This window comes from Spea bombifrons, chromosome 6 (genome assembly GCF_027358695.1).
Source record: "Spea bombifrons isolate aSpeBom1 chromosome 6, aSpeBom1.2.pri, whole genome shotgun sequence".
NCBI lineage: Eukaryota > Metazoa > Chordata > Amphibia > Anura > Pelobatidae > Spea > Spea bombifrons.
The window spans coordinates 35,251,779-35,275,541 of record NC_071092.1 but is presented as its reverse complement, the minus strand read 5'-3'; the positions used below and the strand labels follow the sequence as shown (position 1 = coordinate 35,275,541).

General features: G+C 36.9%; 1 long non-coding RNA gene across 1 annotated transcript; it reads right to left on the bottom strand.

Annotated features, from left to right (window-relative positions):
- Positions 1 to 440: 440 nt before the first annotated feature.
- LOC128500751 (uncharacterized) lies at positions 441 to 3,045 on the bottom strand. The gene is made up of 2 exons (XR_008354949.1): positions 2,981 to 3,045; positions 441 to 664 (listed from the first exon to the last, which is right to left on the bottom strand). It is a non-coding gene; the product is annotated as an uncharacterized LOC128500751 (long non-coding RNA).
- Between the last annotated feature and the right edge of the window lie 20,718 nt (positions 3,046 to 23,763).

The following is a 23,763-nucleotide window of genomic DNA, read 5'->3' as shown; positions in this document are numbered from 1 at the left end:
GCTTCTTTCTGATATAGATTTTTTTTCTTGGTTTTATTGATATTTTATCCTTCCATCGTCCTAGCTACAGCCCTCTCTAAACAAATGAGATTGCGAGGGCAGAGTTCAGAGCTACAGCCTCAAGAAGGTCTGGCTGTGGTCATTGACATTCAAACCACATAGCTGAAAAGGGAAAGGCAAAGGGAAATATATTTTTAATGTGAACACAGAGGCTCAATTAAACATCTCTATGAAATGAAGCAGGATCAGTTATGTATTGCTCAACATTACTCAAGCAATCTTATATTCAATTCTATAAGTCTAATGTCTTATACCTTTCAAGTCTTCCATGTCAAGATGTATTGTTTTAGATATAAGAAAATCAAATTTTCTAAGTAAAGCAATCCGCACATATATTATATACTGCTCTAACCCCTTAATAATTCAAATACCACTCATGATCTTTTCACTCTGCATGCCAGATATGTTTTATTTAAGATTAGAACGTACACATATTTTTATAATCTACGTTTGGATAAAGGTTCATTTGATTTCTTTCAAATCTTCTGGTTGCATTTTTTGACAGAGCAAAGGCGCCCCCTGCTGTCTAGAAGGGGAGAACTACAAAGTCGAAACTCTTCCATGCCCTGGGCTTCAGTGATTGAAGGCAAAGCAACCCTTCTGCCTGTTAGGGGGGAAAAAATAAACATGAATCCCATATATTCTGAATAACAATGTATTCTTATATTTCTATACAATATCATGTCTGGTTTGGTTCTGTTTAGTATTCTGTGATCTGTTTTTGTGGTATAGTTTATGGAGAGATCATTATTGATAATGTGCATGCAAAATTCTGATTGAACTAATGTTCCAGCTAACAGGGAACATGTTTATTGTATGGAAATTATAAAAAACAGATATCACTTCTTGTTCTTGGCTATATTATCTTTGTGTCCTGAATTTACACTGTCCAAGGGCTGGGTGTGTGTAAGTATAGCAGGCTGATATTATCCCTTCTTAGATATCTACTTGTGATCACTTCTTCACTACTGTGTTTCCAGTGGCAACAAGAAGTGTCAATTATACCTTGATTATATTCCAACCCATCTTATTCTATCTGTCTATAAAAATGATAGAATGACTTACATTGGAAAATGGATTTAACCTTGAGAGATGGCCATTGGATATTCTTTAAAAAAAAATGACCTCATGTATTTCTTTACAGCCTTGAATTGCTGATGGGGAGGATTTATACACACAATGGATTATTTATTCCCTGTGTCCATTGAAACATATGTATGAAGTGTATGATTCTTGTGGTATACAGTATGCCTTAATTGATTTTCTATAGCCTCACACCACTCAAAATAAAAGGATGAGCATTCATCCTGGATTAGTAATTTTAGTTATCCTCCATTCCTGCATCCCTGTCACTCTGGTTAAAATATGAATTCCCAGTTATGGTTATAAACCAAATTCTTAGAAGAACATGAATATGAGTATACATGACTAGTTGTGTGATTACCACTGCAAATGCATGGTGAGATTCTGCAGAATCCCCCATATGCATTTGCCCCTTTCCTTGCCCCCCAGCTACTTGACAATGTGTTTGACCAACGCTCAATCAAAGCCAGTCAGGCACTTGCTCAGTGGGGGCTCGTAGGGGGTCTAATGAGACCTCCCTCCATGTGCATGTGCAGAAAGCACTCCCATTGATTTAATTGAGAGTAGCTTCCTGCCACTGATTGGCTAATTTATTAGCCTATCAGTGGTGCATAACAGGAACACTGAGGGGCCATTGGGCTGCAGTTTCTCTGAAAGTCAAGTCGTTTTTCCCTACAGGTTTTAATAATGCATTTAAAAGTACTTAATGTGCATTGTTTGTGAGGAGGGTGTCTGGGACATTGAACCATATAGAACTGTAAATCCTACAGATATCTGTCCAGCTGTAATGGAACTACATATCCCATAAAGTTCAGACATCATTTACAGAGCACAGTCTAGTGAAAATCATGAGAGTTTAGTTTATCAACATCTGATAGACATCACAGTGGGTAACCCTGTCATACGATATAGTGTATACAATTATATCTTAGAAGGAGCCAGTGCTATATAGGGTATGAATAACAAAAAAAATCCCACTGCCTACATCAGCTGGGGTATGCATGGCACTGGATATTCCTCCTGTAAAATTCCAAAAAGGGAAACCATGTGGTTTTTTTTTATTGCTATGTATAATTAGGAGATACAGGAATAGGCTGGTTAAAACAAATATGTAAAGCTTTAAAGTAGCAATACCTTTAAATTTGATTTGAATAATGTTTTTTTTTTTCCCATTAATATTTATACTACGTTACATGATTTTGGTTTCCTAGTAAATAGGAAAGGTATTGCAAGATGTTCAGTTAATTAAACAATGATCTGCTCTAGTAGTAAATGGAGGACTACAGTAATCAAGACATACAATATAACCACTAAATGGCAAACATGTTTAGATATATTTTGACGTAGATTTTACAATCAAGCATGAAGTGGTGCACGTGGGTGCATATGGACATGTGTGTCTAGTCTCAATGATGAACTGGAGGTATTTATGAAAAAATTCAAGCAGGTGCTTTCAAGGCTGGACTGCAGGTCACAAGGCAGCCCTGGCTGCCCGATGATGTATGTGCGACGATTACTGGAAATGTGCGCATGCATATGCTCATGTAGCATGCTGCTGGGTATATCCAGCCGCTGGGCACATGCTGGAGCACCCAGTGTGGTGCTAGAGCGGTAGAATGAGTGAGCATAGGGGGCCGATATCCAGCGGCTCACCAAGCTTTTGCGTTATGTGTCAGATGGCAATGCCATACTAAAGCTACAACTCTCATGATAAAGGGCTATTTCCAGTTAAAAAATCATCTAAGCATTATCTACTGCTTTCTGCATTTAAAGACATATGTTTATACAAAGTAAGGCAAAAAATATGGATGAATTTTTGTGCTCAGATCAGACCCACCATACGTATCACCGGGGATGCTGTCTTCAATCTTCATTGGATATTCCTTCTTGCTGAAAAATGCTGCCATAATGAGAAAAAGAAAAAAAAATAGACTTTTTCCCTTCTTGCTAGTGAATTAACTATCTTATATAACATGACAAAAGACTCAATTGGTTTCAGCAGTTTTACTGGAGAGCAAATGTTAGATTATCTAAAACACTCATCTCAGCAAAAGCTTTATTTCCACTTATAGAAATAATTTAACATTCACTTTTCACTTGGTTTTTCCTTTAGTTGAAAAACATTTGTTCTGTAAAACCCTGGGGTGGATTAAGGTAACGCAGTAAAGAAATAGCATTACGGTATACTAATAATAGTCTTTTTCATGAATACAGATTAATCGTTTTTACAGTTTTATCATTTAGATTGTCAACACACATTTGGCAATTAATTAATACTCTATTCTACCAGAACATAGAGATATTTTGAATAAATGTAGAATATGCGTATTATCCCAAAGGTATAAATAGTGACAATATATACAATGTATTTCATGCCCTCCTAGTGAGAAGGGAAATATGTTAAAGAAATAATGAATACAATAACAATAAAAAAGTAAATGATTTGAAATGTAGGAGGGGCAGCCCAAGGTGCAACATGGAAGGGTAGTTTAACCTCCATGATCTGTTGCCTTCTCAGCTTCTACTAAAGCATACAATATTCTGTTTGATTTGTAATTCCTGTAGAACAAAGTATGAAAAAGGCGAAGTGGGATCTTAGTGCATCACCACATTAGAATGCTAGTAGTATTGCCATATTATATTATCACAGTCTACCATGTCACTGGTCACTTGTCAGTGCAACCATGTGCCCTTTCATATTGCACAAAGTACTATTTCCCAGCTTTATTAGGGGTTTCTAAGTATACAATGGCTACCATCACTAGGCATCGTTAGACGTCTGCAATTTTAAATGTACTTTTGTTTTCATGTCAGATTGGTATTTGAATGATAATGTTGACATCAGTCTCATCTCACATGCATATTAGTAATCCTCCAGAGCAGCAATTCACTGGTAAATAAAGACTGGCCAATCATATCTCTAAGACAAGGAATTCAATTCTGATTAACCATTGAGCCATGCTTTCCACATTCACTCTAATATCACATATCATTTTGTAAAGTCAACACATCACTACTAGTGAGTATTTTGTCAACATCTTCACATTCAGTGTTAGACAGGAATTATGGAAGACGTTAGGAATTATGGTAACTTGTACTATATACTTCAAGAAGTACAAAATATATTGGGGGGGTCGTATCAATATGTGTCATGTGGTGCACCAAAGACTTTGACTGGTCACAACATGCATTGAGTAGATAAAGGGTATTCTGCATTGCAATTATATAATGCATATGAAAATTGCCATTCATCCCATGCGATCCTTCCTTTTAGACTTGTGCATTCAGATTTATACAAATTGCAAATTTAACAAAATTTGCCAATTTCATCAATTTATAAGATTCTCCAAAAACAAAGCCAGACCTCCTTCGAAAAAGATGAAAACAAAGAAAAAAATGTTTCATTCAACATTCATGGGTTCTTCTACTTTCTCACACTCTCATCCACATTCTCTCAAACTCTCATCCGCATTCAATCTCGAACACTCTCTGACTGTCTTCCTAACTTCTCTGCTGGCCACTTCCACTTCCGTGTCTCTCAGGTCTGCTTCCATGCCTCGCATTTTTTCTTCATCTTCTTGTTCTTCTCCTTCTTGTTCTTCTATTTTCTGTCCTCTCTTATTTCTTCTTTCTTTTCTCTTCCTCCAAATGACTTCCCAGCGCACATCTGTCAAAACGGCCAAACCTTCAGTGACGTCCTCGTCCCTGATTGAATGATCTGGAGAGAGGACGTCACTGGAAGCTCCACCATTTTGGCAAAAGTTTTCCAGGAGGTTATGTCCTTGGTGATGTGGACAAAGAAAGAAGAGAAAAAAAGAGAGAAAAGAGAAGAGAAAAGAGAGGAGAAGAAGACAATGCACAACAAGAAGATGCGAGACCTGGAAGCGGAACTGTGAAACACAAAAGCGGAAGTGGTCAGCAGAGAAGGTAGGGAAACATTGGGAGGGCATGAGAGAAAGTCTAAGAATGTGTGAGCGAGTGAGAATAAATGTGGGCGTCAGACAACTAATTTCAATTCAGAGTTTTAAATGCCCCTGATTTTAGTCTGAAACGAATGGGCAGGAAAATGTAAAATTGGTCTGAATATTTTTTTTGCTCATTTGCACCCGTCTACATCCCTTCCACCCTTCATATGATGTACCTTGGTGTTGCTAGAAAGCATAGCAGTACTCTTACAGTTATAATACACTATCTAAACTACAGTAGAAATACATACCTAATACCAGATAATAATTTAGTAAGTTGGTTTATCTGGTTACGGGTTTGGTATTGGGTACTTTTTCTACTAATTTGTTTGTTCTACCATTGGCAATAACACTAAGTATTGGTATGATCCAGACATTATTATTATTATTATTATTGTTTTATATAGCCCTGACATGTTCTGCAGCCCTGTACAATGGGCAAACAGGAGACGTAGCGTATAATTTGACTTCCAGAAGCAAGAGGTAAGGAGGACCCAGGCATTAAGAGAAACGTTTAGTGGTAATATGTTGAGAATATTGCACAATGCAATAAAATACAATTAGCTCTATGAGTGGCACATAAGCAAGACATGCACTGCTCAGTGATTTTGGTATTGAAAAGCTTAAACAAATAAGCAAACAGAAATAAAAAGTAAAGACGTTAGCTGTTTGCTTTTTTATATTATTTGCAAATTAATTTCGGCAGTAATAATGAACATGATCACTGTGTGCAAATGTACCGGCATCTTTGCCTGCTTTTCAGTACTGAGCCTCATTTCCAAGGGTCAATTTTGAGTGCAGTAGAAATCAGTAAAAGGCTCCATATCTCGAGCTCTGTAATTTGACCCCCATAATTATTCCATTTTGGTCTCTGTCTCTCATTACATTCATGTTAAATTCAGTACCAAAATGCTCTAACATAGATTTCTAATGGGAATTTTTTATCCATTATTTGTGAAAAGAGTTCAAACATAGGTATTTTAATTTTAAGGTTGTTGAATAAGGCTTAGGCAGCCAAGCTGCACAGTGTTGATACTGTGCACTTAGAATGACAATATTTGAAAAGTCCTTGCGCTATTTGTGACATCATCCTATGTTGCCATTTGCAAATTAATACTTGTCTATTATAAAAGATCATTTCCATTTATTTCTACATTGTAACAAGATAATGTGAGGATCTGGTAATTAAAAGCCCCTTTACCCTTGGTTCTATACAGTTCTTATGTTTTATATTTAGAACTTGTCTATATAATATATTTTATATATTTTATAACCTGTGTCAGTCACAAGTATAATTTATATTATGTTTTGAATTGAATTTTAATTTGTAAATTAAAATTATTCCCAAAATTAAAATTCATGATAGAAGCTTAACAACAAGCATTAAAAATACCATCTGGTCGTTTTTTTTTTTCTTTATTTTTTTTTATGCATCTATTTCCTAGGTCAAATCAGACAACATTCTCTCTGCCGTTCCCATAACCCACAGTGCATGTAATGTGATCTTCACTCTCTGATCCAGTCATCACAACATTTTTGCTAAGAACTTGTCCAAAACAGGACATTGTTTGTATCCTTAGGTCATTTTCCATGTTCACCGATTGTCACAGGACAAGTTGCAGTTTGAGGATCCCCCTAACAAAGCACTGAGACAAAAAAAACCACAGCACGAACCAATATCATGCAAATCCTCTATTCATTATGTCTTGCCTGATTGCTACAAAAGATATCCTGACAACAGTACAACTATACATAGGCGTGAAATTTATATTTGGGACTATGGAGGTATTAAAATTTGAAAGCAAATTAGCACGCTAATTACAAAGCCCCTGGCATTTGATTAGATATTTCCACTAAATTTGCTGCAGGAGACAGGCATAGCTGTAATGTGCCACAAGGTAAATTATAAATGGCATTTACCTTGAAATGAAAGGCAAGATCTTCAAAATGAAATACATGCTTGTGCACTTTAATATTTTGTTAACACCTTATTTGCATTATTCCATTTTATTTAACCAGATCAAGTCTACCCTTTTAATGTGATGTTGCCTCCCACTGCTTTGACATAAATTACAATAAATCACATGATAAAATCATCTTGCAACTGACCTTCCTTTCACGATCCTTGATATTTAAATGTAAAGGTGTTGATGGGTCTGGGATCTTTTCTGAGTCAGTTCTGGGCAAATATTATCTGACATATGTCTTGTTATTTTCTCTGTGACCCTGGCAGTGATTGACAGATCACCTTAAAAGGATTTACTACTGCGATAAAGGTTGTTCTTCATTTTCACAAAAATGCAGAATAGATACACAGGTCTCTTTACATTCATATCAGTAAACTGACATTTAAGGCTCACTGTACTGTTAAGATTTTGCCATTTTCATCTCTTTATGCACATCAATGTCTTAACTAATTACGATATTAATCTGAGCTACAGAAAATTGTCAGCTGTTTAATGTCACCCAAAAGTCTCACGTCACCCGTTAATGAAAGCTTTCTCTATCTGCTTGTGTACAAAGTGTTAGTAGGACACATGTCCCCCCCCACCACCACCACCACCACCACAGCAGCTCTATCCTTACCTCTTTGGTGTCGCTGCTGTAAGTCTTTTGTTCTGTGACTTTTAACAGGTTCTGTTTCCAAATACAGCAAATTAGTCAGATATATACCATTTAAACATAGAAAGTAGTAATGCGTACCAGTCTGGATTAAAAAAAAAGACATTTGGATAGAAGAAATTGGGGAGATGTACTAAGGGAAGACATGTTAAAGTCATTGCGAAAAAATCCTTGCAGCACCCCCTGGTGTTTTTTTGGATGGTTCAGTACCAGAGGTTTCATATTCATAAGATCCGTGGAATACTATCAAAAATAGAGATGCATCAGATGTTGGCGTGGTCTATTGTCCCAAAAAAACATCTACTATGGTATTTCAAGTATAGAAAAAATATCGAAACACATTCATAGCTCTGTGTGCCATACATACCAATTAATGATCCATATAAGAGCAACAACACGCTGGAAATTATTAATGAAGTCTTCATTACGGTAAATATATCTAGTGGTCCAGTCTATCTGGAATGCAAACAAAAAAAATATTTCTAAAATGGGATTCTGTGCACTTCCAAATATATCCGTTCAGTCCTAATAATATTACATGCCATTTGGTTTTTAGACGCCCACAATGTGAGGTAGCACAGTTTAGAGCAGGTAGTTGTCAATGTTTGCTAACCAACAAGTTTCACGCCTATCGACCAGAACCTCTATTAATGTGTCGAACGTACCCTCTCCTCAGATTTGTGAGTTCTTTTCATGTTGTAATTTAAAATTGATCTTTAGGAAATTGTGTGCTTCCGTTACATTTTAAAAAAAAAGGCCAGAAGAGGAAGAACCTGATTATAAGATCGTTAACCAAGCAAATCTTCTTTACACTGTATACAGGGCCGTTCCTCTTCGAAATAGCAGTCCAAGCAAGAAGCCCCTTTGTTACCTCATGCAAGACGTTATGTCTTTCTTAAACATTTAGAATGCCAATGTAGGTAGAGATCTCTCATGCCTTCCACTTGTTGTGGAGGCTTTGATTAGACCTCTGGTTCCAGGTTAACTTTTATAGCGACAGGCCTTGGACCAGGCACCCCAAGCGGCTGCCTGACATGCCTGGCACTATGACTGTCTTTGGTGATATATTACGGTATATTAATAATATGTTAATTCTTGCTTTATAAGCTACCAAGTACGTACAATGAGTTTAGTCTTTAGTTTAGGATGGTTGTCCAGCTGAACTGCTACAGTAAGGGAATTTAAAACATGTATGGGACAGGCATATGGCTATCCTAAATCTACTTCAGACAATCGTAGATATTCTTTAACATCAAATAATGTGTAAAAACTAGTATTATTTTCTTAAACACGTTTGCATTTAATGTACCTAGTTCTGTGGCATTAGCTATATTGGCACTATTCAGTGATGTGAGAAAAAATATCTTGAAAGTTTTAAAGCTTTCATATTATATGCCAGCATTAACACCTTTTAATCCTAATAAACTCTTGCTCCTATATTTCGAGAACTTGACAATGCTTAGTAGATTTTGCTTCCATCAATAATAAGCTAATATTTGCTCTTTGCAATACACATGAATGAGTTTAATGATGTCCTTGCTGCAAATGTATGTGTAATTAGCTACTTAATAATCATTTAAATAAACGAGGCCCATGCTGTCCATAGTTTAATTGAACCATTATCGTTTTGACAATAATTGTCTTTCTCCTGGTATTAAGGGGCGAGATAGCCCTGAAAAGCAGATCTTTTTTTCTCTCCAGGCTAAATACCATATTTATTTGTTCCTACAACTTACGTTTTTTTTTATTTTTATATTGGGTTGAATAGTGTTGCTTGGCAACCTGTAAGCTCAGAGAGTTGAAGAATGTGCACATTGAAGGTTTTGGCTGGCATTCGAACCTTTATCCCTTCCAAGTGATCATGTTACAATTCATGTAGAATAGGAGGAGGTAATGTCTCTGTTTCTTACAAGGAATCTGTCACTAGAAATGCATTTATTCAGTGGAAGAACAAGAGGGAGTACTGAGGTGCAACTAGGGTTGCCAGATTGTCCATCGAAAACTGGAAGCCTATAAATTGTACATATCTACAGGACAGTTTTTTGACAACTGCCACCCAGCAGTATGTAAAACCACTAAATGCCAATCATGCCCATTTTCTCAGGGATCAGTAAAGCAAACTATGTTTTGAATTCAGCTGTGATCCATCCAAACAACTGGAACAGTAGCCCACTGGTGTGCAGGCTGGTGGGGCAGACCAGGATAAGAGAAAGGCCCAAGGGGAGCTGTAGGAAATTTAACATATTGGGGAAAGGAGCAGTTTTATAAAAAAGAAAATCACAGTGTTTCTTTGCCTTGATTATTACAGTGTACGGACAACAAATGTTTTGATAGCTGAAATGTTTATTCAGCTATTCATTCAGAAATAAGTTTTGGTTTTAAGGAGGTGCTGTGTTTCATTTCCTTTAATTCATTATATATTTTAATGAGTCAATCCCAGTGAGCATCTGCTGTAACATAAGCTTGGCTGGCCTGTATTGTTAAATTAGTGAAATTTCTTTAAAATCCCCTTTTCTGTTGAATTATGCATTATAGATGGCCATCTCCGTGGCTGCTCTTGGCTCTTGCACCCTTCCATTCCCTTTCCCTAGTAAATCAACTTTCTTCACTTCACTTAACATTATTAAGCGTCAACCCCAGTGAGTTGCTGCTGCAAGAATAGCTTAAGATGGCCCAATGTTATACATAGTTCACTCAGTGAGATTCAACAAGGGGGGTGGAAAAACTGGGGGGCACACTGCCCTCTTATACAGGGTCAGTCAGTTAGTGATGTGGAAAATAGTGATAAAGGTATGCAGTTCTGATATGCTACAAGTGTTTTTGCTTTCATTCCATTCCATTCCAAAAGACCTTTCATTTTGCTCTAAGGAGAACCAATAGGGAGAGGACGTCATCAGAAGCGCCGCCTATTTGCCCTAAATTCAACTCCGATTGGAGGATCAGAAAGAGGCCACTTTGATGGAAGCTTCCACTGGTTTATGTCCGCAGAGATGCAGATGACGATAGCAGATTGAAGAAAGAAGTGAGATATGGAACAAAAAGATGTGGAAATGGTTGGCAGAGATGGTAGGGAAACATTTAGAGAATGTGGGCCCGAGCACCGAATTTTGTTCCTGAATTAAAAATGCCCCTGAATTTTCAGACAACTCAAATGCCAATCATTTTTTTGTAGGTGAGTTAACTTCTTTTGTTTAGACTTAAAACGAATGCTGACCCAAAGTCATAGGTGCCTACATGTCTATAATATACTGAAGATATAACTCAGTTTGCTTCGCTAATTCAATGATTGCATCTTTTCTGTATGTAAATAATTAAAAACTTAGCTTACTCAATTCCCAACATTCCTTAAAAATGATTGAAGATTCAATGAACACTGCATCCTTTAAAGATGCTATACCTTGAAAGTTACGAAAATATTTTAGCAATTCCACCAAGTTACCTCCTACATACCAGCATCACTGAGTATATAAATATATATATATATATATATATATATATATATATATATATATATATATATATATATATATATATATATATATATATATATATATATAAAACAAATATATACAAAGAAACAAATATAAATATAAAATCTGACACATATATCAAAGCATTTTAGGTATACAGTTAACATTGGTGCTTCAAAACCGCTTAAGAAACAACTCATCTTACTTACCTAACATGGCATCAAGAAGTATAATATAGAGAGAGAGAGCTCAGACCCTATAGAGGTTGCGCAATAGCACTAATAATATATAGGAATGACAGCTGACAGGTGGCTGCCAGTGCAGTGACAAATTATTACTGGCCCTAGGAGGAAATGCATGTACTATGGTTCACATGAGTTTCAGACTTGTATGCGTAATATTAGTGACTCTGGAGCAGGTCCTTGGGATCTGACATCGGAGCAGACGTTTGCTGTCGGAGGTACAGCTAACTTGTGTGGTGCTAGCGAAGTAGCTAAGTCCAGGACTCTCCATGGATCAGGACCATGGAGGGTAATATTGTGGCTACTTTGCAGGGGAGGTTAGCTACCCAGCGCATATCATGATTGTTAAGGTATAATTCAGTTTGTTCAGGCTACCACTTTGGTGATAAAGGAATATGGTTGTATTTGTTAAATATATAATAAAATTGTTGCAGTGTTTTTTGCAATGCTTTTATTATAGATGGATTAAAGACATTTTGACACTGCACAGTCATAAAATATCCATGATTCAATATAGCTTTAGTAAATACGTTTGAGTTCTTCGGCAGGTGGAAAAACAAGCTCACAGTAGTTTCTTTTCCATGGTCATAAGTTATGTTTTCTGGTATCTTTTCAAGATCTCAAGTAACTTGTACAGAACTCAGCTTTTATGACCAATCGTAATACACATCATGTGTATACAGTGATGCCATATCATAAATCCTACTGCCGAAAAGTGGGTCAATCAATAGCACAACGTTAATCTGTAAATACCCTTAAATGCAATTTTTTGTCTTTAATAAACCTGCTCCTATTTTGCTACAGTTATGAAGCATTTTTGGGACATAAGCTGTCGGACATTTAAATCAGAGGTGGTTGAGCTGGTTATGGTTGGGCATGAGGTGAGCCTAAAATGTACCAGATCTAAGACTCGGAAAATTATTTACCATCTTGACCAAGGGTGTCCCGCATCTAGGAGAACATATCATTTGAGATGGTATGATTTTAAGGCATGAGCCTATGTTTTTTTCCAGTCTTTTCTGCTTCAGGGAAACATAATCAGGGCAAGTGAGGGAAAAAGATTATCTGTTTTATTTTTACAATCTGCATCTTATATACAGAAGGTTCTCCTTTTGAATTATCAGATTCAATGACTCATATTATTTTCAATGAATAGCGTCTCAGTGTTTCGGGCACTTGATCACACGATCCTGCAAAACCATTTTGTAATATAATAGAAAAAAAGTAAAGTAGAGCTAATTCAGCCCCATATTTATGGTATTTCATTGCTATAGCATAGTTGTTTCATTAACACAAAAAAGCCTTGAATGATATTTTTAAAGCTCGAACGTTAAAATGATGAGAAAAAAACATTTTGCAAGAATACTACCTATTATTTCTTGTTACATAAGCCCTTGGAAGTATGATTTTGTAGATTACAAGAATATATTAAGGAGGAATCATATGACATGTGTGCTGCTGTTGCGATGGTTATGGTCAATGTGTTGTACAGATAATGTAAAAGGCTGGATGATTACATCCAGAAAAATATATATTAACTCTTTCATGGTACTTGGCAAACATGCTACGTCAATAAAAAATTTTATATTGTGCAGAAAAAGACTAAGAAAGAACACAGCAGAATTAATAAATTATACAATACAAAAATTATAAAGGCATATGGATGGATAGTTCAAGTAATTTGAGGTACTAAACTCTAAGTTCTACCGAATACTAAAATATATTTTGGTGTACCTAGGTTGTTCTGTCCGGTATCAGAGAGGCAGTGAAGCATTCAGAAGTGTCTGTTCACTAATGAGTCTAATGCATAATTCCATGTATGTGGAGAGTGAATCATTTTAATCCCGCATTATACAGGGCCAGCTAAGCTCTTCCTGCAGCAAACGTTAATTGGGGTTGGGCCTTCACAACATGTAGTGAATTAAATGAGTTGAAACACAACCTTTATAACCCTCCTGCACACTCTAGAAACCCTAGAAACATGTGGCCCTAGTTGTCTGGTGGGGAATCGGTAATATCCGTGCATATATCTCTACCAATGGAGAAACCTATTCAGCTTACCACTAGTATTCATGCTGCCAGAAGCTTATGCAGACAGCCATCTTGTACCCATATACCGGCCGTTGGGTACATGTGAGTGTAGCAGCAGATGGGTCCTCTGGGGCATTTATGGTTACCCCTGTTGTGACCCCTGTTTGGCACAACATGATTGCCTTCACTGAAAATCTTGGAAATGGCTAAAAGACAAGGACCAAGCAGAGGCGATTAATAAATGATAATAACGATGCAACATAACTTTTTAAGGTGTGCATGACTCCTTAGTGACCTTTTCATATTTATAATATTTTAGATTTACAATTACTCCTTAATGAAATCAGAACTTTCACTGAATAAACTTGGACAAATAAATTAGATTTCTAAGATCTAATTGCATGTCTTATGCTATAGTCTGTTGGAAAGGAGGACTTTCATTGTAGATAAGTGCTAATCACATTACTTATATTACATAAAGAGCAGAGTTTATAAATTCAAGGTCATCATCCTTGGAGACAGACTAAGCCATAAAGGATTCAAACTCTCCTTTTTCTTACTTTGTTCCTATTTCTGCTAAAATGTGGATATTTTACAATATATGAGTCTTTACCTTGCTGTGGGTTTGCTCTATGTTATTGTTAGATTAACTTGAATTTTACCTTTCCTGAGGCTTCCTTGCAGGTTCTGTGTGTGTACCAGTGTGACCTACTGAAATAAAACACATCAATCAAAACCGAAACACAAAAAGAGGTCTAGAGTACTATGAATTTTAGAAGGGGCAGAAGAATTAATGTCGGTGAGGCTAGAAGCAATTCTACTGATTATGTCAGACAGCTGTCAGATGAGTACATGAATACCTCAAGGGGTAGATGGGCATTCAATATAAGAACGCCGGAAGGCTTCTCAAGCAAGAAAAAAAACAAAAACAAAGCAAAAGGGTTAACATAATAAAGAGTGTCTGGATACTCTTACACTCCTTGCAGAATAACTATAATGAAACAAAATAGAATTTTTCAAGTATATTTTCCTTTTCAGAAAGTATTATGAAATAATAAATATATAAAATAAAAAAATAAAAATTCCTTCTCAGCCCTACGGGTGGTATTTCTCTACCTCAGGTCCTCTATGAGAGGCTTGGGATTTTGAGGGTTCTGTGCAGTATTTTAGCTGTTTCTGGCATTGCACTTTTCTGGACAGAGTGTTCTGATGTTGTTTCTGGAACATGTTGAAGCTATCTACCATCGTAGGAGTCACAGCCTCGAGTGCTTCTATGACCACTGGGACCACTTTGGCCTTCACTCTCCACATCTTCTCTAGTCCTTCTATATATATGACTTTTTTTAGAAATTTACAAATAATTGTAAAAAGTAATTTTAGCGTCTAACTGTGCTGTATTTTATGGTTCTGTACCAGAGCCCCAGGATATATTTAGGACATGTGACAATGATAATTTGGTTTTCCTTCTTATATTTGATTATGTTTCTATTTTTGACTGTGATGTGTTTAGCATAGCTTATGGAAACCACTGGATCTATCTTAGCTGCAATCTATGATCCATGTAGCTTACTTTTACGTTAATAAGTTCAACGTTCAATGTACAAATATAAAGGCATTTTTTAATATAAGGAAAATTCCATACTAAACTCCGTTCCAGTTCATCCGAAAGGTGTTGAGGACAAAGTTCTGTGCGCCCGGTCAAGTTCTTCCACGCCATACTCATCCAACCAAGTCTTTCTGGACCTTGCTTTGTCCACTGGGGCACGCTGATGCCGGAATAAAAAAGGGCCTTCCCTAAACTGTTCCCACAAATTTGGAAGCACAGTGTTGTCCAAAATGTCTTAGTATGTCCTCTTCAGCATACAAAGACAATCTGTGTTTCTCTACAAGACGCATTATGATCTTTGAAGGCAAATATATTGCAATGAATTGTTGTAGAAATACCGTATGTTTGGGCTCATTGAAGCACCTGCAAAATAATTTTAGAATTCTACATCTTCTTTGTAACATCCTGATATATTGATATCATTTAATGCCCTTTAAATATTTATAAACAAACTCAAATTATCCTTTGTTGACAAAATCCGCATTTCAAATCCCATTGCAGGAAGCCTCTTTCATCTTCACAATTAAAAGTGGGATGTGGATTACCGGTAATCTCAGAATATAGCCTGTATTACCGACACCACTTTTGGGAAGCACATTTCTCCACATTCCTTAATGCATTTTGGAGAAGAGATTTAAGATTTAGCAAGGTTTAATAGCAGAAGATCTTGAATGCAAAGAAAGGATTAGGCCCTCATGCAATACTAATGTAAACCAGCCAGACTGAATTAATATACAACTTCAGAAACAATGTATTTCTGTTTTCTAGTTAATTCTTTTCTGGAAAATCTGAATACAGCTTTATATATTATTTAGCACATTGCAATCCCACAAAAAGAGTGAGAAAACATTTAAGAATAGCGTGTCTCTTTCTCCCTCATTAAACTTATTTTGATTAAAGGTTATCCCAGGGGTGGCAACAGAGAGGGGCAATACTTGTAGAGTGTCAGTTTTATTACATCCAATGCTAGAGATATAAAACTATTCCAAGGTTACTTGATGACCACGTACAGTACAGTAAACAATTATCACTAAAATATACCATTAGGGTTTCCTTGAACATTAGCACGTAAAAACCAACATTATAAAATATTTAAAACCTTAAAAACAATGCATTAATTGTGTGCTTGTTTAGACAATAAATAAATGCCATGACATTGAATGTTTATCTGAAAAAAGTTGTTGACAAAGGGTCAGAAAGTCATATTTTTTTATCTTTCGTGGGGGTTTTTTTTCACAGAGACATAACATTTGCCTGGATTTTTTATATATATATAACAAACAATCCTTTGCCTTGTACACTACATGAAATACTTGCAAAGCATTTCTTGGCAGCGAATAGTTTAAAAGCTGTGTGCAAATGGTTTCTCTCACTCTCTGCCTCTGGTATAGACATGTGCATTGGTCTTTTCATGTTATTATTTTTATCTATACTTTTATTTATTTATTTTGTTCCTAGCTCACTCATTAGGGCATCAGCCTTGCATTGAACTTGTCTAAAATACTACTATTTATTCCCTGTAATAGGACCACATTATATATCCTATAATGCTAGGTCATGTGAAAATGTTTTTATTTGCTTATGTTTTTACCACATTTAGCTTTTTTCTGTCCATGAATTTAAAAACAATGTTTTTTTTTTCAATGAACCATACACTTCTTAACCAATATCTAACTCAATCTTCCTTTTACACCAAAACTACGCTACCAACAAGTTGCCCATATACTGTTTCATTTGGCCATCTACATAATTTTGCATTTCCTATAGAATGTGGGTTAAAAAGAAAGGCCGTTTCTCTACCTGAAGCTTGTCTGAGTTCATAATATCTAATTAAATACCTTATGAATTAAGATAATGCTGCATAAATTATTGGGTGTAAATCAAAATAATATAATATTAGTCACGTACGACGATTTCAAAAGTCATAGCCAAAACCATATTAGGCAACTTTTGATTCACATCATGTTTTTGCATTTTTTATTTTTTCATAGTGATTGTCTAGTGCATGGCCCTATTATGTCTAATTTCTCAATGCTATTCAAATGCTGTGGTTTAGTACATGCCACACTATGCAACGCTTCAATATAACACTAAATAGTTATTAGAACGGAGTCAGACTACTTTGAGTCATTGCAGTAATAATTATTTACTGCTCTGAGCATGCACCGCCATAAAACTTATTATTTACGCCCAAGTAAATTTTAGCCTTTTCCACTACTCTGTTTCTAGATTGAAATAGCATACATTACATTAATAAGTGGTATAATTATCTGATCAAATAGGATGGAGACATTATGAACTTGTCTAAATGGAGATGTTAACCATAATATAAAATGTTTAGATGTTTGGGAGTATATTATAAATAATTGTTAATTCCGTAAATCTTGCTAAATCTCTTGGGATCTAGTCATGAATACAACTTTGCCAAGTCTGATTAAAATTGACAGACACATTGTTATGTCATTTTCAGCTATTCTCTGTGTGTCCGTTGAGATGTTTCTGTGGACATCGCTTTGACCTTTTCTAGGAAAAGTAATAATGTTTCACTCTATCCTGTGCTTCTTTTAGCTCCTGGTCATCAATGAACCCTCTGATGCGAGAATGATCTTTTCTCCTCTCTCTCTTGCTCACCTATGCATGATATGCCCTTTCCAAACTATCTTACCAAGATGTTTGATCCTGTCAAACCATTTCCATCTTTTTAATAATGTGTGAGCCATCGACACTGCTAAATAACAGTTTTGTTCAAAAGTTAAGCTTTTAAAATATATTGTATAGATAAGGTTAGACACAAACCAAAAAGGACCTCTTAAAACAAACCCAGAGAAAAGGGATAGGGATTTTAAAAAGTATACCTTCAGGGAGTTGTTTATAAATGATGTAATTCTCTTTTAATGACAGTTTATAGTAAAAGATTCAGTTAACTATAACGTGAAAAGCACCATGGAATGTCACTTGAGTTACAGGCTTAATTTGAAACCCCTCATCCTTACTCAGCCAACCTGCTCTGAGCTGCAACTTGACTTTTCACAAAACGTTGAGTGTTTTCCTGCCACTATCGAGTAGTGTTTCTGTTGAGTTTTTTTTGTCGAGTCTGTTTGTTGTGCTAGTCAACATTTTGGAAATGTTTTGGTTAGAGTTCGACAGTTGGGCAATCCTATTGAGTTTAATGAATTTCTGGGTCAACTCATTTCCTCCTGAGCATTGACTCCATACCAAGAGTCAAGCAGTGCCATGGGCCTTGAACTTAGGAGAGGGAGTATGCCTGCGTTCATCTATCATTGCCACCTATCATAACATTTCTTGTGACTACCATCACCCACTGCTTCTCTTCTTGTCTTTGTTGGACCCCTTGAATGAGAGCACCACCAGTTCTCAGAGTAGCAGAGGGTGAGTGTTACATAGAGAAAGGAAGGCACAGGCTAGCAGGACAGCGCCACAGATGGCACTGAAGGTAAGGGAGGGTGTGAAAAAAGAGTAGGAGAAAAGCAATAAAGGGTTCTGCAAATTCTAAAGGTGACATCTGAAATTACATTTAATCTTCTTGCTCTTGCATGTCTCTGCACAAAATTCACAAAGATTAAAGTCACAGATACTTACTTGCACCCTTGAATAATTTGCATTTAGTGAATATGCAAGTTGTTTTGTGTTATCACTCAAGCTGAGTCGAGCCTGGCCAGTTGAATTAACTCTTAACTTGACAGACCACTCAGCTTGTTAGGGCCAAAAGCCTTACAAGCCAAAGCTTAGAAGCTTACACTTGTATGAAACCACATATTTCACACACATGGATGATGAAGGTAAAACAAGTTTGCATGGTCGATTATATATTAGGCACACTTAGCACATCCTGTAAGTCTGGGAGACCATGCACTATTAAAAGATAGGGCAAAGTTTAAAATGCCCCCCCCCATTATCTACCCTTCCTCTCCCTCCCTCCCTGCCGCCCCCCCATTATCTACCCTCCCCCCCCTTGTACTTACCTTTCAGCAATCCTGCGGTGGAGTCTCCCTGCTCAGTCTCGGTGCCGGCTTGTAATGCTGAGTGCCGGAAATGACGTCATCTTCCGGCTCTCAGCATTACAAGCCGGCACCGAGACCGAGCTAGAGGGCTCGCAACGGAGAGAGAGAGGGGCGCCGAGCGGGTACTGGCAACTTGGTAAGATAAAACCACTCGGCGCCCTCTCTCTCTCCTCCGCTTTCCAAAAAAAAGGGCTTGGGGCGCCCCTTGAAAAGTGCCGCCTGGAGCAGTTGCCCCACTCGGCTCCATTGTCGGGCCGGCCCTGAGTGTAGTCGTGATCTTTGTAATACTAGCGCAGATATGCTCCGTTCATAAAAACTCTTCTATATTTCATATACCGTAACCCCTCCCATTTTTGTAAATGTTTTATTATATCTTTTCATGTGACAACACTGAAGAAATGACACTCTGCTACAATGTAAAGTAGTGAGTATACAGCCTGTATAACTGTATAAATGTGCTGTTACCTTAAAAATAACTCAACACACAGCCATTAATGTCTAAACCTTGGCAACAAAAGTGAGTACACCCCTAAGTGGAAGCAAAGATAATAATACTTCATTCTTCATATTACTGCTTTATTTACAAGTCCTGTGGTTCACTGTATTTGGAAAATATGCCTTTGGTATCCACAAATACTAATATTCTTTATTCTTCTCTGTTCAGTGAAGTGTAAAGCGAGGTGAACAGATGAGGATGAAATCTATACATGTGCTGGTAGGTTTCTCTTTTTTTTTTGCAGAGACTAATTTAATTTTGGCTGAATGGAATGGCTTATTGTGTAACACATTTTCCAAATAAGCATGCAGTATTACTGTTCAGCGCAGTAGATTCATGGGCTGGTTGAGTGTTGCATTCTATTTTCTCTGGAATAATAGCGCTACTAAGTGCCTTTTAAGGATGTCTGTTCATGCAGGGCAATCTTGTCAAAGCCAATCCACTAAGTCTTCAGGAGATGTTTACAGAAGGAAGGAGGGGAGGATAGGCTTTAAGGATAGGAAGGGTAGGGAATCTTTTGGATTCTGCAGATTATGGTAAAATCCAGAATGTAATCATGATGATGTTAGTTATAATGCAAGGATCCTGATTAACCATTTACATTATAAAATTGCAGAATTAAAAAATAATAGCTATAAATGTAGATTATGCATGGATGAAATAACAGAAAACGTTTTTTTTTGTGTGAAACTAGTGAAACAGCCGTTTTGCATTAGCTATTTAAAAGTAAAGTTGTTTTTCCTATTTCAGTAACTGGAGATTGCTTGACAGGTGTTGCAAAGGCTGACTACTAGGTCTTGTGATTTGCATGTTGTGTTCAACTGATTAGACAAAGCCAGCAAGGAAAAAGGGTAATGAATTAGAAAAGCCATTATGTGTTACAATAGGGTTAAAACGTGATTATTTCAAATAATATGGTCCTGAAGCACTCTTCAGATCTCCATAACCCTTTCCTTTCAGTGATATAATGTTAATCTGCCTAGTTGCATCATGTCTCACAACGGGTCTCCTTCTTGAACTGCCACTGGGGGAGAATGCACTACATGTGCACTGACAGTAAAGAGTCACAGTGCAAAGTGAATGAACAGTATGACTCTTGGAAATGCTGCTTGGATTTCATTGAAATATGGATCAATTAATCATTACTAATCCCCACATAGATCGGCTACGTTGCAGAGGCAGAAGCATAGTGGGGTCACTTTAAGCAACGTTACGTGACTTCACTGTCAAGAATGGTGTGATAGAGGAGTTAGGTGTGAAGTGCTGGCTGGACTGGCCTTTTGGCATTCTGGGACTTCTTGCTTGTCCTGCAATGTGTTCTTAAACACATCACCGGCACCCATCCTCCCTCGCTAACATAATATATATAATATTTATATAATATATTAATATAATTTGATGTGTTCATACGTATGAATGTGTATGTAGATGTATGTGTGTGTCTATATGTTTATGTATATGTATTTATATGTACTGTGTGTATGCACGAGTGTGTATATATATATATATATATATATATATATATATATATGTCTGTGCATGTATGTGTATGTATGTGTGTATATTTTTATGTATGTATGTATATAAATGTGTATATGTGTGTGTATACAGTATGTATTTGTAAATCTGTATGTGTGTCTGTGTATATGTATATACAGGACTTTTTGTGACGATGCGTTGCGGTTCTCTGGTGGTCGGCAAGGTGTTAGCGTGAGTGTATGGTTGTGTTAGTGTGTGTTAGTAAATTGGTATGTTAGTGTGAGTGTCTGGATATTTACTTTGCACCATTTTCTATATATTTAACTTCTGATAAGTAGTTTTAATTGACACTGCATCTTTAGCCACAGTACAATAGTAAATAAAACATTTTGTAAGGCAAACATGTTTTTTTATTACCTCTTGTTTTTTGTGATACAATATCTTGGACAATAAAGTTACAGAAGCAGAGAGTTTTCTATAAAATATAATGGTTATGGCTATGTGAGCTATCATAATATATCATGTGAAGATGGTAAAATACATGGGTCACATCTGTAACTATAATCAGTAATGGAATCTTAACAGCTTTTATAGAAGCTGTATACTAATGGATGGCTGTAGTTGTAAATAATGGTCCCTAAGATTGTATTAGCCATATGTTCCTAGCCGGGATTATATGCATTTCCTTATGATTTCGGAGAATAGCATGTATTTAGTTCAGACATGAACTGACAAATATATTAGTGATATATAGAAGTGAAAGTTTAATGATGTCAGCATCATAAAGGCAGTGATGTTTCTAAGGTCCAGAAGAAGATAAGTTAATTGATTTAATGGATGATGTCATTAAAATAAGATTCGCAAGAGCCAGGGATGCATTAAATCATCAGTTTTAAAAATGTCACTGTTGGATTTAAAAGCTACAGTGAACACAAACCATAAACTTTGTAATGCCAGGGAAGAAAATATTAATAAGAAAAAAAAAAAAATCTTGGCTCTATATTACAGTCACAGGCATCTGGCATTTTAAGTCTCAAGATATTTTTTTTAATACAAAGGCACTGATGTTATATATACCATATTACAAAAGACAGTGTCTCTGTAATAATACACAGACTATCTGGGTGTTGCATGTCAAGAGAGGTTCTTATATGAACTGGTAAAATTGCATCAGATTGGTTGATGCCAGAGGAGGACCCTGCAGGCGACCAATAGAGTCGTTCGCACGGCCCCTTAACCCCTGATGCGAACCTATGGATTTCTGCTTCCGTCAACCCCTGCGATGCTGCATAGATAAGGTAGGCTAGATGGGGAAGGGACCAGGGAGATTAGTAGACGAAGACGAACACGAAGAGTCTTCATTTTGTGCGTCTTCATCTTTCTTGGGGACGAACAACGAAAGCGTGTTCATTGTCTTGTTTGCCCGAATACGAATGCACAAGTCTAATTTGAACCCCCTATATGCCAGTCTGCCTCCCTGATATTCCTTTTAACCCCTATATGCCAGTCTGCCTCCCTGATATTCCTTTTAACCCCCTATATGCCACTCTGCCTCCCCGATATTCCTTTTAACCCCATATATACCACTCTGCCTCCCTGATATTCCTTTTAACCCCCTATATGACACTCTGACTCCCTGACATTCCTTTTAATCCCCTATATGACACTCTGCCTCCTTGATATTCTTTTTAACCCTATATGCTACTCTGCGTCCAGAAAGCCCTTTAAAGCCCCCCTTATGCCACTTTTACCCTACCCCGACTTACCAGTGCTCCAGATTCCTTGGTGTCTAGTGGGGCAGCCATTGGAGGTGGAGCGGTGGAGACAACCAGAGCTGCTGCCGGCACTTCCTCCGGGGCTTCTTTGAATGAGCACCGGAAGGTCATGTGATGCCGATGCTCTGTCATAGAAGCCCCTGTAGAAGTGGAGGTTGCAGGTGCCCACTGACTGCCGGAGAGGAGGATCCAGGTACCCTGCAGCGCTACGGGGGATCTGGATCTTAGTCTTGTAGTCAGACCTCTATTTGAGGTCTGATTAGAAGACGACCTTGAATATAAGACGATGGTTATTTTTCAGAGTATTTGCTCTGAAAAAAACCTTGTCTTATAATCGAGCAAATATGGTAATTCCTAAACTCCTCCTCCAATTCAGATGTGAATACCCAGACTGCAGCTCATATTCACTATTTAACTGTAACATGAACTCATTTTGGTAAACAGCCGAAAAACAAAACTTGTGTCAGTGTCTGAATATTTCCAGACCTAACTGTATATACTGTGCCTGACGGTGGTATACAACAACTCTCATCACCAACAATAAAACTTCTATCATTATATAGTGATCCAGACACTGAGGGTGGTACGTTATCTGATCTCATCATCATATAGCAGCATAACTCCCATCACTGTGTTAGAGATTGATGATGATACACCACTATATAATGAGCCAGGCACTGATGGTCGTACAGCATATCTCCCAATATCACATCAATATATTAATATCAGTTTTTAATTATATGAGCTGGGCCAGTAGTGCACGATTTCCTAGTTTGTACACTAAGCAGCTGTAGGTAACGTGTGTCCAATAATTATACATTATGAAGGACCAATTAAAATATATAAAAGGACCAGCTAGACCATAAATGCAAAAGAAGCTCTGAAAGGTTGGCCCATCATAATGCTCACTTA